Consider the following 16702-nt stretch of genomic DNA (forward strand, 5'->3'; position numbering starts at 1 on the left):
TTTCTTGCTTGGTTGAGTGCGGTAAGGACCTATAAATGAATTTAATGTTATGACCTATAAATGAATTGTTTAATGTTATTTAGTTGAGTGCTACTGAATTGTTTAATGTTGATTAAGATATGGAGTGGGTTATTGAACATTTGTAGGTATGAGTAGCCAACGGAGTGTCGGGGATCATTACCGTAGTGGCTTGCAGTATGATACCAAGTATTACTATTGCAAACGGAAATGCATCATTCGAATTTCAACAACTCAAAATAACCTACAAAAGTTATTTTATAGTTGTCGATTAAAATTTGAAGTAATATTTTCAGTGGGATGATATTATTTGTTAGAATTGATGTAAGGCATGTATATTGCAATTGACATTTGTTGCACTTGCAAGAGTAGGGTGGTTGCAAATTTTTTGAGTGGGCGATTCCTTGAGGTTGGTCAGATGAGGTTACATTAGCAAATAGTCATGACAATGTTGTGGAATTCCTTAGAAATGTGGAGAGAGTAGTTGATGATTGCCTAAGGCAAATTGAGTCCATGAAATTAGCCCATGAGCTAGTTGTTGAAGGGATGGCTACTGTTAGGCAACTTGTTTCGTGCTTTTTTTTTTTTTTTGTTACTATTCTCCTCACACTGGTCTTGTGGAAATAGTTTGTCATAATTGGTCATTATGTTGGTTCAATTGTTTTACGGTTGTGTTAGAAGACTCCCCACTGTTTTCGTATTGGCGAATTTTTTTGGCATCTTGTTATAGTTATGTTGGACTTTTAAATATAAATATAATGATTTACAAGGTTTTTCTTTGTTCACTAAGAAATATTTTTAAATCCATCAAAGAGATGCTCCCGCAAGAGGCAGAGAAGCCCGGGGCTAATGGGGAAGCTAGACGGTGGGAAACGATGCTTTTGTAGAAACACCGTTTTCCACCCTCGGTTTGGGTCATTGGGCTAATGGGCGGCCGGAAGGTGTCAGGATGCTTGGTGGGCCAATGGCAACAGGAGGGTGTGGGTTTGGTATCCATGGGACACGTCTACACTCATCAGAGCGACCAGTGGGTAGTTTTGTCATTTCTAACACGTTATCCCGAAGGGGGCGCAAGGGTAGATGGGCGGCATAACCACCTCCACGGGGTGGCGTAAGGTCCCTTGGACATCACCATGGGAGAAGAAGATGCCCCGAGCTAAGAGGGAAGAATGATGATGGAAAATGATGCTTTTGCAAAAACACCATTTCCCAATGTTGGTCTAAGCCATTGGGATGATGGGCAGACGGAAAGTATTGGGATGCTCAATGGGCCAGTGGAAATAGGAGGGTGTGGGTTTGGTGGCCACGGAACACGTCCACTCCCATCGGAGCGGCTAGTGGATGGTTTTGCAATTTCTTACACGCTATCCTAGAGGAGTGTAGGGTTAGATGGGCAATGGTACAACCTCCACAAGGTGGGGTCAGGTCCCCTAGACACCACCGCGGTAGGCAAAGATGCCTTGAGCTAACAGGGAAGTCCAACGATGGGAAACAAAAATGGTGGGAAGCACCATTTCCCACCACCGATCTAGATAGTTGGGCTGATGGGCAGCCAGAAGGTGTTGGGATGCTCGGTGGGCTAGTGGCAATAGGAGGGTAGGTTTGGTGGCCACGGGACACGTCCGCACCCATCGAAGCAATCAGTAGGTGGTTTTGTCATTTCTGACACGTTGTCCTAGAGGGGGGCATGGGGGTAGGTTGGCAATGGTACCACCTCCACGGGGTTTGGTGAGGTCCCCTATACATCACCGCGAGAGGCAAAGATGCCCCGGGCTAACGGGGAAGCCCAATGATGGGAAACATTGCTTTTGTAGAAGCATCGATTTCCACCATTGGTTTAGGTCGTTGGGCCACTGGGCTGTCGAAAGGTGTCTGGATGGTTGGTGGGCTAGTGGTAACAGGAGTGTGTGGGTTTGGTGGCCATGAGACACACTCACACCCAACAGAGTGGCCAATGGGTGGTTTTGTCATTTTTTAGATGTTGTCCCAGAGGGGGGCGCAGAGGTAGATAGGCAACGGTACCACCTCCACGAGGTGGGGTGAGGTCCCCTGTATATCACCTCGGTAGGTAGAGATGCCCCGAGCTAACAGGGAACCCAGACGTTGGGAAATGGTGGTTTTTGTAAAAATACTATTTCCCACCGTTGGTTTGGGCCGTTGGGCTAATGAGTAGTCGAAAGGTGTCGGGATGCTCGGTGGGCCAGTGGCAACAAGAGGGTGTAGGTAGGGGTGTCAATGGACCGGTTTTGGGTTGGACTCCGTCCAAATCAAAATCCATTTGGACAGATTAGACGAACCAATAAGACATATTGAATTTGGATGGACTGGATAGACCAATATGACATATTGGATTGGACATGGTCCATCCATAATGAATTTATATTGGATTGAGCCAATTTCTGGTCCATTGATAGAAAATTAGAACATAGGTGTCAATGGACCAGGTTTGAGTTGAGACCAATCTAAATTAACATAAATTTGAACAGATTGAACAGTCTCTAGACCAGTCCAAAATGGTCCAAAATATTCATTGGACTGGATTGGACCAGGTCCATTTGTAATGGACTCACATTGGACTGGACTAGATTGGACCAAATCCAGTCCAATTGACACCCCTAGGTGTAGGTTTGGTGGCCATGGAACACGTCTTAACCCGTCGAAGCAGCCAGTGGGTGGTTTAGCCATTTCTAACATGCTGTCCCAGAGGGGGGCACAGGGGTCGATGGACGGTGATACCACCTCCACGAGGTGGGGTGAGGTCCCTTGTATGTCACCATGGGAAGTAGAGACACCCCTGGCTAACGGTGAAGCTCAATGGTGGGAAATGGTGCTTTTGCAGAAGCACCATTTCCCACCATCAGGTGGACTGTTGGGCCGACAAGCTGCCAAAAGGTGTTGTGATGGTTGGTGGGCTAGTGGAACAAGAGGGTGTAGGTTTGGTGGCCACAGAACATGTCCGCACCCGTCGGAGCGGCCAAACCGCCAAGGGGTGGTTTTGCCAATTTTGACATGCTACTTGGCACGTGTGGCATACAGGCCTATACAATATTTTTGGCATATAGACATGTAAATAAATCCAATTCGCACATGTGTGATGTAGACACGTGTAAAAGCAATACATGTCCACTTCCATTAAAATTTTGGTACGTCCATTGCTATTTAAGATTTCCACATACATGTTATACTAGCATAAATGAAAGGAAGGGTTCCTAAAACCCCTAGTGGGGGGTGCTCCCATGCCATTGGGATAGTGTTTAGGTTGGGTGGGTGGGGAGGTTGTAGGGACGATACACCAATTGGTCAAAATATGCGGCTAATAGATATGATTAGTCCCTTTGTGGTACCAAGTGCACTACTAGCGACAACCGGGACCATTCTCCACCCGTTATAGATTGTTGTTGCATACACTGCTTTTGTTATGCGCCCTCAATTGTGTAACTTCATGGTCAAGTTCCATAATTTGCTGCCTCAAAGCCAAATTCTCCTACATCAAAGTGTCCACGTCTCTCTGTAGGTTCCGACTCTACCTGAGAATGTGGCGATTTTCTATGTATGTGAGATCCACCACACGGACGCAATGGGCTTCTCTGATGTGGAGTTCGCCAATAAATGATGCCTCATGTCCACATACGATGAAGGCCACGGTTGCTTGGTTGAGGTTGTTGCTGGAACTCACAATCCACTCTACATCCTAAACGTTCAATTCACGAAGGATCAAGTTAAGTAGATCCCTTGTGGAAGTATGACAGTGGTGACATCATTGTATTCCATCATCCACCTAAAAAATAGAGGACAAATTTGGTTAGAAGGTGACCAATGTTTGTAGCTGTGAAGTATGTTCACCGGATGCATGAACTACCACATTTATAGATATTATAGGAGCCTGGCTAGGCCCAAAGGTCATTGTAATGCAATATGTCAAAGAGATTTTCAATGGTTGATTCTATTGTGATGCTTGTTAATGGGTGAATCTACTAACTAATTGGCGTGCATCATTGTGCAATGTACCCCTTTACATTAGATTGTCCAACGGTCATTGAATTGCACCATCACCATGTATCTCCTTTACATTATATTGCCCACTAGTCAATGCTACACCATCACCATGCTAAGACTCCCTTGGTCCTCGTGCATGGGCGGTCAAAACTTGTATGAAGGGGTACCTAGGTCTAGTCTATGCCTCCAACCCATGGTGATGTCTATCAATGGGTAAATCTACTAACCGACTAGCACGCATCACTTTGCAATACACCTTCTTTACATTAGATTGCCCAATGGTCATTGAACTACACCATCACCATGTATCTCATTTACATTATATTGCCCACTGATCATTGACCTGCACCATCAAAATGCTAAGTCTCCCTTGGTCCTTGTGCATGGATGGTCAAGACTTGTATGAAGTAGTACCTAGGTCTGGTTTATACCTCCAATCCATGGTGATGTCTGTGTCAACGGGTGAATCTACTAGCTGATTGACATGCATCACTCTGTCATGCACCTCTTTTACATTAGATTGCCCAATGGTCATTGAATTGCACCATCACCATGTATCTCCTTTACATTACATTGCCCTCTGGTCACTGGCCGCATAGTCCACCCACTCCTTACCCCTCTCCCTCAAACACTCACCCCATCTCCACCCTTTATCTCATAACCACCACCCCCATAGCTATCCATTTGGATGTCGAACTCGCCTCCGAACATCACTATGGAAAATATTTGAAGGGCCTTATCTCACAAACCCGGCTCATAGGCACGAAGCTTCTACCCTTTGAACGTTGGGGGATTGTACCAAGGTTGGTGGTGGTTCACATGTCATTCAGCTAAGTCACACTATTGTGTTCTTTCATCAAAATGTTTTTCCCCTATCTTCTCATAGTAGCAATAGTTATGACTGATGCTATCTATCTTTTTTGCAAGTGTGCCTTCTGTTCACAAACAAATATGAACCCATGAGTGGATAAGTCAATCTTATGCATTTGCACCTTTAATGGTGAATTAGTTGGCATGGTTATCAACGAGAGCATAGAATTAAACTAATTTGTGCATATCGTCTGTGGGCGTTTTGGGATTGACCCACGCATTGCGAAAATAGAGTACAAAATCCAGTGTGAGGAGAGACGCACCCTAAGACTTCAACACCAAAGCGACATACAAGCAATTATTTAATACAACAACATGGAAGTGCAAAAATATAAATTAATTAATTAAACTAAGATAAATATAGAATTCAATCAATGCTAAAAGTTAAAAGCACAGAAACATAAATAAATACAGAACTAAATAAACAAAAAGAAATGAAATAAAAATATGTAATCCGATCAGAGGTAGCAGTCTTCGGATTTCTCCTTTGACCCTCGAACTTCTTGAGCTAGGCCTTCTGTCTTACCTGGCCAAATTGCAGATCTTCAGAAAATAAAATGAAGATCAAACGGAATGAAAATAAATTGTAGAAAGTAAATAACGAAATTGGAATTGAAAGAACAGAAAGTAAAACTAAAATAAAGTAAAAGTGGTTGGGATCCGATTCCAGAGGTTGCAGTAGTGGTGTTGAAGAACTGCAAGTAGGAACCCTTCCTCTTGCTAGGGTGTCATCCTCTTCCTCTACCCTTGAACTTCTCAAGATCAGCCTTCCGTCTTACCTGGGGGCAGAATCCAGCCCTTTTCCCAGGAGCCTTTAGGTCCTTTTTATAGAGAAGGGTGGATACAATTGGGATTAGAGAACGAGGGGGCGGCAGCTGGGTTTTAGCAAAGATATGGATGCCCTAGGGTTTCTAATGAACAATTAGGATGGTTCTGCGTTGATCCTGAGGTTGAGAAGAGAAGGAAAGGGTGCCCAATATTATGTAAGCCTGAGATTTAATAACTAAAGGCAGAATGGTGAAAATTAGAAGTTAGGTGGCTCATAGTGTTAGAAAGCGAAAAAGAGAATGCCCTATAATGGATGGTGGAGATTAGAAAGGATGGAAGGTGGGGATTTAGCAGTTAGGGGCGGCTAGGGTTTGTTAAGAGTGAAAAGAATGGGCTAAAAGGCACCCAAGGGTTTGCTAAGGCGTGGGGAGCATGCTAATACAATGTTAGGGGCGCCAAACTGGGTTTAGCAGCTAGGAGGCGCCCTCCTGCTTTTAGTTTTTCACAAAAACACCCACTCTCTCAGTTGGACTTCACACCAGCTTCCCAAAACCTGCATTTCAGCCATAAAAACTTCCTAGTTTTCCCCAGAATTTGCACAAATACCCTCAGAGGCCACAACATTGAATTTAACTGGGAAAATACATACTTTGACTATTCTAAGGTCAAAAATACCCCTGAATTGATGCCCTTAAGGCATCAAAATGCAGAGTTATCAACCAACGAGGGATTTGGATTGCTCAAATGATGGTGTAGAACCTGACTTCAACAGTAACCAAAGCATGCATACGTATATTGGATAAAATGGTAATTTTGATAGCAGTACCTTGGTAGCAGCAGTGTGGCATGGTCTCATAACTGGAGTTAACCAAGTGTTTAAAGACGTGGCTGCATTTTGAATTGCCCTGTTTAAATACTCTATAGGCCATAGATTTTCCTTTAAGTATAGCAAGAATGATAGGACACGCATTCATGTGCAATGTAGTATGGACAACTGTTAGTGGAAAATTCGAGCCAATGCACTAAGAGGAGGGCCAATGGTCCGAGTGCAAAAGTACCAACCTCTACATTCCCACACAATAGGTGCATCATCCTCTGTAAGTCATCCTAGGTCAAATAAGTTTGCTAGATATCTTGTTAAAAAGGTACAGGGTAGTCCATCCTACAGAGCAAAGGATATCATCAAGGACTTCAAATGTGACTACACGTTATAATTAACGTATCAGCAGGCTTGGAGGGGAAAGAGGTCAAAAAGGTATCAACGACATGGATGATGACTCTTACACAAGTATTCCATGGTTCTATGAGAAGATTGTCGAGTCCAATCCAAGTTCCTATGTCACGTATAGCATTAACAAAGATGGCCGTTTCAAGCAACACTTCTTAGCATTCCGTGTTTCTCTCCATAGATTTTGCTCCATGTGCTGGCCACTACTATTTGTAGTTGGGGCATACTTAAATGGAAACTACTAGGGGAAGTTTCTAGCCACCATCACAATAGACGCCAACAATGGAACGTTCCCCGTGACATTTGTCATTGTCCCGACAAAGTGCCTTAAGGATTTCACTTGGTTTATGGGACATCTTAAAGAAGCAATCGGTGATTATAGAGATTTGTGGTTGTTTCAAATAGGGGAAGTAGCTTGGTGGATGCGGTCCAACGGATTTTTCAATCAGATTTACATGCCTTCTGCTATGGATGCCTCGTGAAAAATCTGAAACCGTACATGACGCAGCTTTGTTTATTGAATGAGTTGCATGATGCAATCAAGACTATAACATTTAAAATCATGTACACGAGATCCACCAACAAGTATAAGTCATTAATGAGGAGGCTTTTCACATTGAACAAACACGTTGGTGGTTGGGTAAAGGATAGTGAACCTGAGCATTGGGCAAACTCCAAGATCCTCATTAGCCCGAGGTGTCTTTGCCTCCAGATGGGATGTCTATGGGACATCACCCCACCCCGTGGAGGTGGTACTGCTGCCCATTTTACATTGCTTTATGCCACTACCTATGGAGCAAATATTTGATAACAAGTCACACCACACGCATAATGGGAAACACTACTTTGAAGATAAGGTAAAAAATTTTACATTTCATTAAGCCATTCAACTATACAGTTACATAGTTTGATCTGCTCAATCATTACCTCTACACAATGATTAGATGAGAAAGAGAAAAAAAAAAGTTTTCAAGTCATCTTAGTATTTCACCATAAATGCACTATACACATAATGGGGAAAAAATGCTCTAAAGATAAGGCAAAAAATTTTGCATTTCTTTAAGCCATTCAATTGTACATTTACATAATTAGATCTACTCAATCGTTAGCTCTGTACAATAATTTGCGTTGTTAATTGTTATTTCAGTAGCTTCAGAAATTCAAACCAGTAGAGAGGGAAGGAGAAAGAGAAGAAGAAGAAGAAGAAGTCAAACTTGGTAGCCTAAACCCTACCAGTCAAACATAATATGGATTAGGGGTTCTAATTATTGTACAATGACTAAACTACCCCCACTTAAGTATAGGAAAGGATGTCTACAAGAGTGATATTAGAATTGCCACATAAGAGCATAACTTAAACTGAATGAAATAACTAATCTACCCTTATTCGGCTAACTCTAACTCTCCCCCTCAAGCTAAAGAATATATGTCATATAATCTCAGCTTGTTACATATATAGTTCACTCTCCCTAAGCTTAAACCTTTTGTAAAATAATCTGCCCATGATCATCTGGGGCCACATGTTCTGTGTTTATCTCTCAATAAGGACTTTCTCCCTCAAAAAGTGGCAATCAATCTCTATGTGCTTTGTTCTCTCTTGAAAAACAGGATTAGATGAGATGTGAAATGTAGCTTGATTATCACAATACAATCTCATAGGTTTGCCCATTGAGAACCCAATTTCTTGTAGGAGGTTCCTTAGCCATATTAATTCACATGTAGTGTGTGCCATGGCTCTGTATTTGGCTTTAGCACTACTCCTTGCCACAATGATCTGCTTCTTACTCTTCCATGTCATAAGATTTTCTCCAAAAATTGTGCAATAACCTGTAGTAGATCTTCTATCCAACACTTATCTTGCCCAATCTGCATCTATATACCCAACTACCTCAAGTCTTCCTCCTGGTTTGTACAATAACCCATGGCCTGGAGCTCCCTTCAGGTACCTTACAATTATAAGAACTACATCCCTGTGAGGTATTTGAGGATTTTGCATAAATTGGCTCACCACACTGACTGCAAAGGAGATGCCTGGTCCTATGATAGTCAGATAGTTCAGCTTCCCCGCTAACCATCTATGTCTTCCAGGATCATCAAATATTTCACCTATATCACTACTCAACTTAGCATTTGTTTCCATGGGAGTTTCAATTAGTTTTGCACCTAACAATCCTATTTCATTCAGCAGATCAATGACATATTTTCTTTGGCATAGGTTTACACCTTGTTTTTATCTGGCAACTTCTATACCCAAGAAATACTTCAACTTTCCAAGGTCTTTTGTTTGAAAATGGTCTTGCAGAAAGACATTTAGTTTATCAATCATCAATCTGTCACTACCAGTTATGACAATATCATCCACATAGACTGCTAATAAAATTTTTTCGGCTTCTGAATCAAAGCTGAACATTGAATGGTCAACCTGACATTTTCTTATTCCAAAATTCTTCACCACTTCACTAAACTTCCCAAACCAAGCACAAGGAGATTGTTTCAACCCATAAATTGCCTTTTTCAATCTACACACCTTACCATCCTCCCCCTGAGCAACAAACCTAGGTGGTTGCTCCATATATACCTTCTCCATAATGTCACCATGAAGGAAGGCATTTTAATGTCAAGTTAAAACAATGGCCAATCATACATAACTACCAGAGACATTAACAAACAACGGAGCCAATCTTTGCCACTAGAGAGAAGGTCTCCATATAGTCCAACCCATACAATTGCAAGTAACCTTTAGCAACAAGTCGGGCCATCAAACGCTCTACATGCCATCCGGTAAGTATTTAACAGTATACACCCATTTACAACCCACCACATGCTTATCGGGAGGAAGAGTAGTGAGCTCCCATGTTTGAGTATGCTGAAGAGCAGAGAGTTCATCCTCTATTGCTTGACGCCACCCGGGTGAAGTAAGGGCCTTTTGGACATTCTTAGTTATAGAGATAGATGATAACAGTGAAACAAACTGGCAATGTGAAGCAGAAAGATGAGAGACTGAAACAAAATTGGAAATGGAATGGAGGGTACAACTATGTTTACCTTTCCATAAAGCAATGGGAAGATCAAGCTCTAATGGTTCTGGGGCAGGAGCAACAATAGGATTCACAGACAAGGTAATAGCTAGAGGAGGAGCTGGTATTTGTCAATGAGTATACACGTGCGAAATCGGTGATCGTTTAGTAGGAAGTTGCAATGCAGGAGGTGAAGGTTCAGCCCCAACTAAAACAACTAGAATGGGATCACGAACTAGAAGAGGGAGAGGAAGCAAAGGTGAAGATACCAATACTTTAGGTCCCGAAAAGAACAGGATAGACTCAAAAAAGTGACATCAGGGCAAACATAGAACTTCCGAGTAATGGGAATGTAACACTTATACCCTTTTTGGGTGTAAGAGAAGCCAAGAAAGATATACTTAATAGAGCATGCATCCATCTTATCTAACCCATGACTCAGATTGTGAATAAAGCACACACAACCAAAGACTCGGGGTGTTAATGGAAAGGGAGACAAGGTGGGGCACAGAATAGAAAGGGGAGACTGACCATGAAAGACGAAGGAGGGCATCCGATTAATAAGGAAACAAGCAGTAAGCACAACAACACTCCAAAATTATTTTGAAACACTCATATGATGAAAAATAGACCGAGAAGTTTAAAGGAGGTGATGGTTCTTTCGTTTAGCCACCCCATTTTGTTGAAGGGTGGATGCACATGAAGTTTGATGAATGATGTCATGTTGTTCTAAATACTGTTGAAAGGAAGTAAGAAAGTATTCATGACCATTGTCTAAATGAAGGACTTTGATAGGAACACCAAATTACGTTCGTATTTTAGCAAGGAATTTTGAAAAATGAAAAATAATTCACTCATTTCTTTCATTAAATAAATCCATGTCACCCTTTAACAATCATCAATAAAAGTGACAAAATACTTATAAGCATTATAAGAGTTTATTTTAATCATACCCCAAACATCTAAATGAACTAAAGCACAAGGACTCAACATACGACTATCAACTCTAGGACTAAAGGAAACCCAATGGTGTTTACCATACTGACACAACTAACACTGTAAAGACAACAAATGACTCAGACAGAACCAGTATCTTGAGTGCCTTGAGAAATGTCATTGTAGATGAGTAAGTGAAGTCTGAAGTGCAATTGACGATCCACCACCGTCAAGATAATACTATCCACCAGCATCATGCCCTCCACCAATCTTCTTCCCCATCTTATGATCCTTAAAAACACAAAAGGAAGGGAAAATGTAATAGAAAAATTAAGGGTCTTAGTTAACTTACTAACCGACATAAGATTGAATAGAAATTTAGGTACATATAGAACAAATGATAAAGAAAGAGAAGTCGTGTCAACATTACCAACACCATAGATGGGAGAAGAGGAACTGTTGGCAAGGTTAACAATTTGAGGTGTGGAAGTTTCAAAGAGGGAAGAGAACGCACCTGAAGTCTCAATCATGTGATTAGAGGCTCCATAGTCAAAAATATAGGGAGAGGGTTTGGATGCCAGACAAGCTATACCTAAGTATGCAAGGGTGACTTTAGTATATTGTGAAGTAGCATGGAGGAACCTCTCATACTCATCATGTGGTAGATTCATCATCTCCTTCCTAGAAACAAATGTAGATGTAAAAGGTATTAGATCTGTCTGTTGGTTATCACTGACATCAACCCCACCAGCTACTACATGATTACCCCATGTAGAAGGTGGGCCATGGAGATAATAACATAAATTCACTAAATGTCCTTCCCTACCACAGTGGGTACATTCCTAGTAGAGTTACATTTTTCCTTTGCCATGGCCTCCCCATGAGTCACGAGCACCACCACAGCCAAATATGGAACCACCACGACCTCCTTGGGATGCATGCCCTCCCCCTTTAGTACTACATCCACCTCCTCTAGCTACCACAAATACTAATCTATCGGATGGTGTGGGATTCTCTGCAGATCCCAAAGAAATCCCACAAAGCCGTGCAGATACTTCCTCCAGTGTAGGAAGAGTAGAGCCTCCCAATATTTGGGCTCTAACTAGTTCGTACTTTGATTTCAGCCCCACCAAGAACCCAGTGACATCAAGTTGTTCCCTCTGTTGTTGTTGGACCTTAACATCTAGAGTGAGGGAATGATAGACATTGAGTTCATTTATGAGGTTTTTCATACTAGCATAGTTCTCTTCTAGGATTTTATTCCCTTACTACAGATCGAAAAACTCCTGATATAGTTGATATACTCTCGTAGTATTATCCTGCCCAGAATAAAACTTCTTGGCATGTTCCCATATGTCTTTAGTTGTATATAAGAACATAAAGTTGGCACTTATTTTGGGTTCCGTACTGTTCCATAACCACATCATTATTTGGGCATCTTCCTGTTCCCAATCATCAAACCTTGGAGAGCCATCTGACGGTTTATCTTCCTTTATGTTTTTCACTTTCTTCTTAGCCTTGAGAAAAACTTCCACTAACTTGGGCCATGGCACATAATTCTCACCATTAAGTTTAATTGAAGTCATCTGCACACCCAGATAGTCGGAGGAAATCATCACACTCGGTTTCTCATCAATACAACCATCTCTAGTTGGTGCCATTATGTCCTTCCAATGCTACTTCTAATGCTGAAACCCCAGTCACCAACCGAGTACTGTTGTCAAGAGCTTAATGTTTCAAACACTACAGAAGTCTCCGAACATAGAGAATAGGTTCATACCCAGTCACAATCAACCACCATTATGTAAACTACCATTTAGATTACAACCTTGATGTTTCAAACAAGTTCGACTACCATTGTAGATTAAAATAAAGATGTAAACTAGCATGCAGACAGCAATGACAAGTCAAAACATTGATGTGCACTATTCGGCCATCTTCCAACACAGAAAACACATACTTTGTTCTTGTTCACACCACTACTGGTGACTCAGAAACATAAAGCTCAATAACAGTAACTTAGCAACTCAACTAACTACACACAAACCCTCTTGAACTGCTCAATAAAGGGTGAACACCACTACACAACCAAAGGACATCAATATGGAACTGATAGCCTAGGACTGCCGTACCTTCCTAACACTTGAAATAGGGACTTCGGCAGTCCTAAAAAAAATAAAACTTGCTGCAGTAACTAAACTGAGTACCTCAGATTTTGCATCCCAGAGAAGAAGAACCCAAAAGAAGAAGAAATTGCAAAATATGAACCTTGGTGCCACAGCCTTCTTCTCTTTCATTTAGCACTCTGATACCATGTTATTTCAGTAGCTTCAACAATTCGAACTAGTAGAGAGAGAAGGAGAAAGAAAAGAAGAAGACACCCCACCCTTGCTGCTCTTTTGGACCTTGTAGCGATGACAAACTCTTTCGCTACCTACCCTTGTTGCCCAAGAGGTCGGTAAGGTGACACCACTATGTTGTTTTGCTTTCGCTCTTTCCTTGACCGAGAAAACCTACGTTTATAGGTAGAGGGAATGAAAGGAGACACATTAACGATCTCGCAAGATAGGCTACAACACTGGTCCTTTTAGGAGATTGCTCTACCCCCATGGTGTCGACTACAACTCCAACAAGCAGGTATGCACCATACTCATCATCTTCTGGCACGCGGGTTGCCAAAGCTATCAGCCCCTCACTCAATGATACCGCATCTGGGTCCAAACTATTATTTGTCAACATTGCACTAAGCTTTTTAACTTCATCATGAAGTTTTTTGTTGTACTTTCTCATCGATGTGTATTGGTTGGCCTCTGTACACAAAATTTGATATTCCATAGATTCAACATAAGATTTGTAGAATCCCTATAAAATCAAGTTAGGAGCTAGTTAACAAATCTCTACACTAGCAGTTCGTCATCTTATATATAACTCAAAACATGTATGCTATGCTAATAATACCTTTTGCCCCCTCCGATCCCACTCGTGATCAGGGTTCTCTCTATCAGAAAATGGTTCCTTACCCACACTATGACCCCCTAAATGCACAAACTACATATGAACACCAAAGGTTAATTACTCTATATACATCAGCTTTCATGTACTTGAGCCACATAAAGGTCTCCACGGAAAACAAAACTAATATCATTAGTTCAGCTTACACAACCCTCCGACCGAAGTTCCACTAAAGCCAACTCCTCACTAGTAGGGTTCATAACCTCAAGAACTTGTAACGAGTTTAGAAATCCATATGAGATCTTAGGTCTCCCCATAACTAAACAAATAAAAACTATAAACACCATAAGTAGAGGAACATAAGTGAAAATCATTTCCAACCTAGCTTTCTTAACAAATTAGCTCTCTCCAGCTTCCACTGGTACTCCACGTTCTACCACTTGAACAAACGAGTACTGTTATCGGGAACTGAAGGAGTGAAAAGCATTGTGTGCTCGTAAATCCATGACTACAGAAAACAAACAACCAATAAGCGATGCTCAATTGCATGAGATTTACATAAAGTATAAATAGAGAATAATGAATACCATTCACACTAACCATCAATACAATGCTACATCCAAATGGTTAGCCACTAAACAAGGCTCTGCTCAATCCAACACCACAACAAGAAACAAACTGGTCAAGACCATAAACCAGGTATTCATGTACACATTTACCCCAAGCAGCCTGAAAACAGGTTTTGATAGTCCAACTCCGACCTTGTCCGAGTCTTAACACTGGCTTAGCACATAAAGTTTTCATTCATTGGTGGAGCTTGGGAGGTGCAGATGATCTGGGGGGCGCTGGCCTGGCCTCACAGGAATTTCTTGGCCAATTTTGTGGGGATAAGCCGGACCAAATTTGATACAAGATGGGGTCTGGCTGACTTATGGGCTATGGCCCAGACTGTACTAATATTTATGTGTTATCATTTCTTGGAACCTGGTCTGGCTCAGCCGGAAAAATTCCGGGCTGAGCATGGGACCAAGGCATCAGGCCCGGCTTGGACCACACTATATTATATATTTAATAATATATACATAATATGTTTATAGTATAAAATGTTTTATACACACATATTTTATTCTGTATTAAAATTAATTTATATCATACACATTCATGAGATGACACATGAATCAACTCATTTATGAGATTTTTCCTCCAAGGCAAGGTTTTCATTCTAAATTCGAAGCAATGTGGGGCTTACGAATCGAGTGTTATCTCAAGTCCCATATTGCTTAGGAATTAGAGTGAAAAACTTATAATGAAGCCCACCGTAAATACGGTGGTGAGGTTATACAGGATGGAATGGAGTGGTATCTCCTTGGGAGTCTCTGGGAATGATTAAAGAATTGATGCTCGGTTTGACTGTTTGTATTTCTCTCTCCCCTTAAGATATTGGAAGAAGGATTTATGAAGAGGAGATTTTTGTCTGTATCAATAACCGAAGGACTATCATTGGTGTTTTGCCACACGTCCACCAAGATCTTCTAGAAATAAAATTTTCTTTCTTTTGGTGCGTGTTAGCTACATCCTTGTGGGGTTCCTCAACAGCCACATGTGACTTTAGCCCAGCTGACGTGTTCGATCGTCTCATCAGGTGTCTTCGAACCACTACGTTATGGTTTCCTTGTGAGTAAACCAGTATTGCCGGTTTCGGACTTCCTCCACCGTTCATCATGGAGATGGACCGTAATCTCTTTATTCGTCACAGGTATTGTCAACGCATTACGTGTACTTACAATTAACCTCTCCTCTCTCTGTTTATTGATAGAGTATTTTTATTAATAAGCATCCTTGGTAGCCTATCTTTTATTTGTTTGTTTTTATAATTGCGATGAATGGGGTAGGGCTTGGTGATTTTTCTTCCATCTTGTCGTGGTAATGGGAATGTTCGGTGTTTATTCATCAGGATTGGGTGTTCGTTACTCAGCAGTAGGAGTTTGTGGTTGTAATAACAAGAGCAACTAGACATCGGGTTCATTACATGATTTGTCGACTGGATACCGAAATTGAAACAAATCGCTACTTATTTTTGCCGCCTGTTATCCATTGTGTTGCGTCTTTTGGGTCTCTGGGGTTGGAGTAGATGTCTGCTTTATTTTATTGGAATTCAAGAAATGGCGGTTTGGTGTTGTGGTTTGTCGTTTTCTCTATTATAGCCCCCTATTTATTGAAGGCGTTGTATCCAGAAACTGGTATTGTGTCCAAGTAAGTTTCGTCTGTTGCAAAGTCTTCACTCCTTGTTGGGTTCTTTGCTCTCTCTTTCTGTCTCAGTCTATCTAGGGTTATTGTGAATTCGATGTAAATGGCTCCTCATAAGCAAAAGAAAGCTGTCCCTTTGTTCATTTTGTTCGAGGAGTTGATACAGCAGAGCTACTGTCCGACTATGAAGCAGCTAAGGTGTTTGATCTCGACAAGGGATTTTGGCCTCCCATGCATGTGTCTAAGGGAAAGGATGACACATTCGATGCAGTAGAGGGAAACGGGCTTTCATGTCTATATGTCGACGGAAACGCCGTATTGTTTATAGGTTCCCATCAATTTTTCTTCGAGATACTCTACATTCTCGAAAATCCCATGTACTACCGGTTGCTGCATAGCACCGGACTCCTAAGGCTCGTTGATTGCTTTGTGCATCTCCCGGGAAGAGATGGGTGGATTTTATAGAGCCTCTATTGTGGCGTTCATGCCTTTGTTCTCACGCATTTTTTTTTTTTATGCTTTCAGCGTGTTTGGGGTTACGTGGAGGATGTCTCTATTGTGGCGTTTTGGTTGGGGCGGTTTCAGCCCATCATTTGCAATATGGAGAGCCCATCCTCAGCAGCCTTTTGGATTTTTATGTGGAGTTAGTGAGGGAGGTTGAACGATTTAA

Source organism: Nelumbo lutea, chromosome 3, assembly GCF_056320005.1.
Source record: "Nelumbo lutea isolate HS-2025 chromosome 3, American lotus-T2T, whole genome shotgun sequence".
NCBI lineage: Eukaryota > Viridiplantae > Streptophyta > Magnoliopsida > Proteales > Nelumbonaceae > Nelumbo > Nelumbo lutea.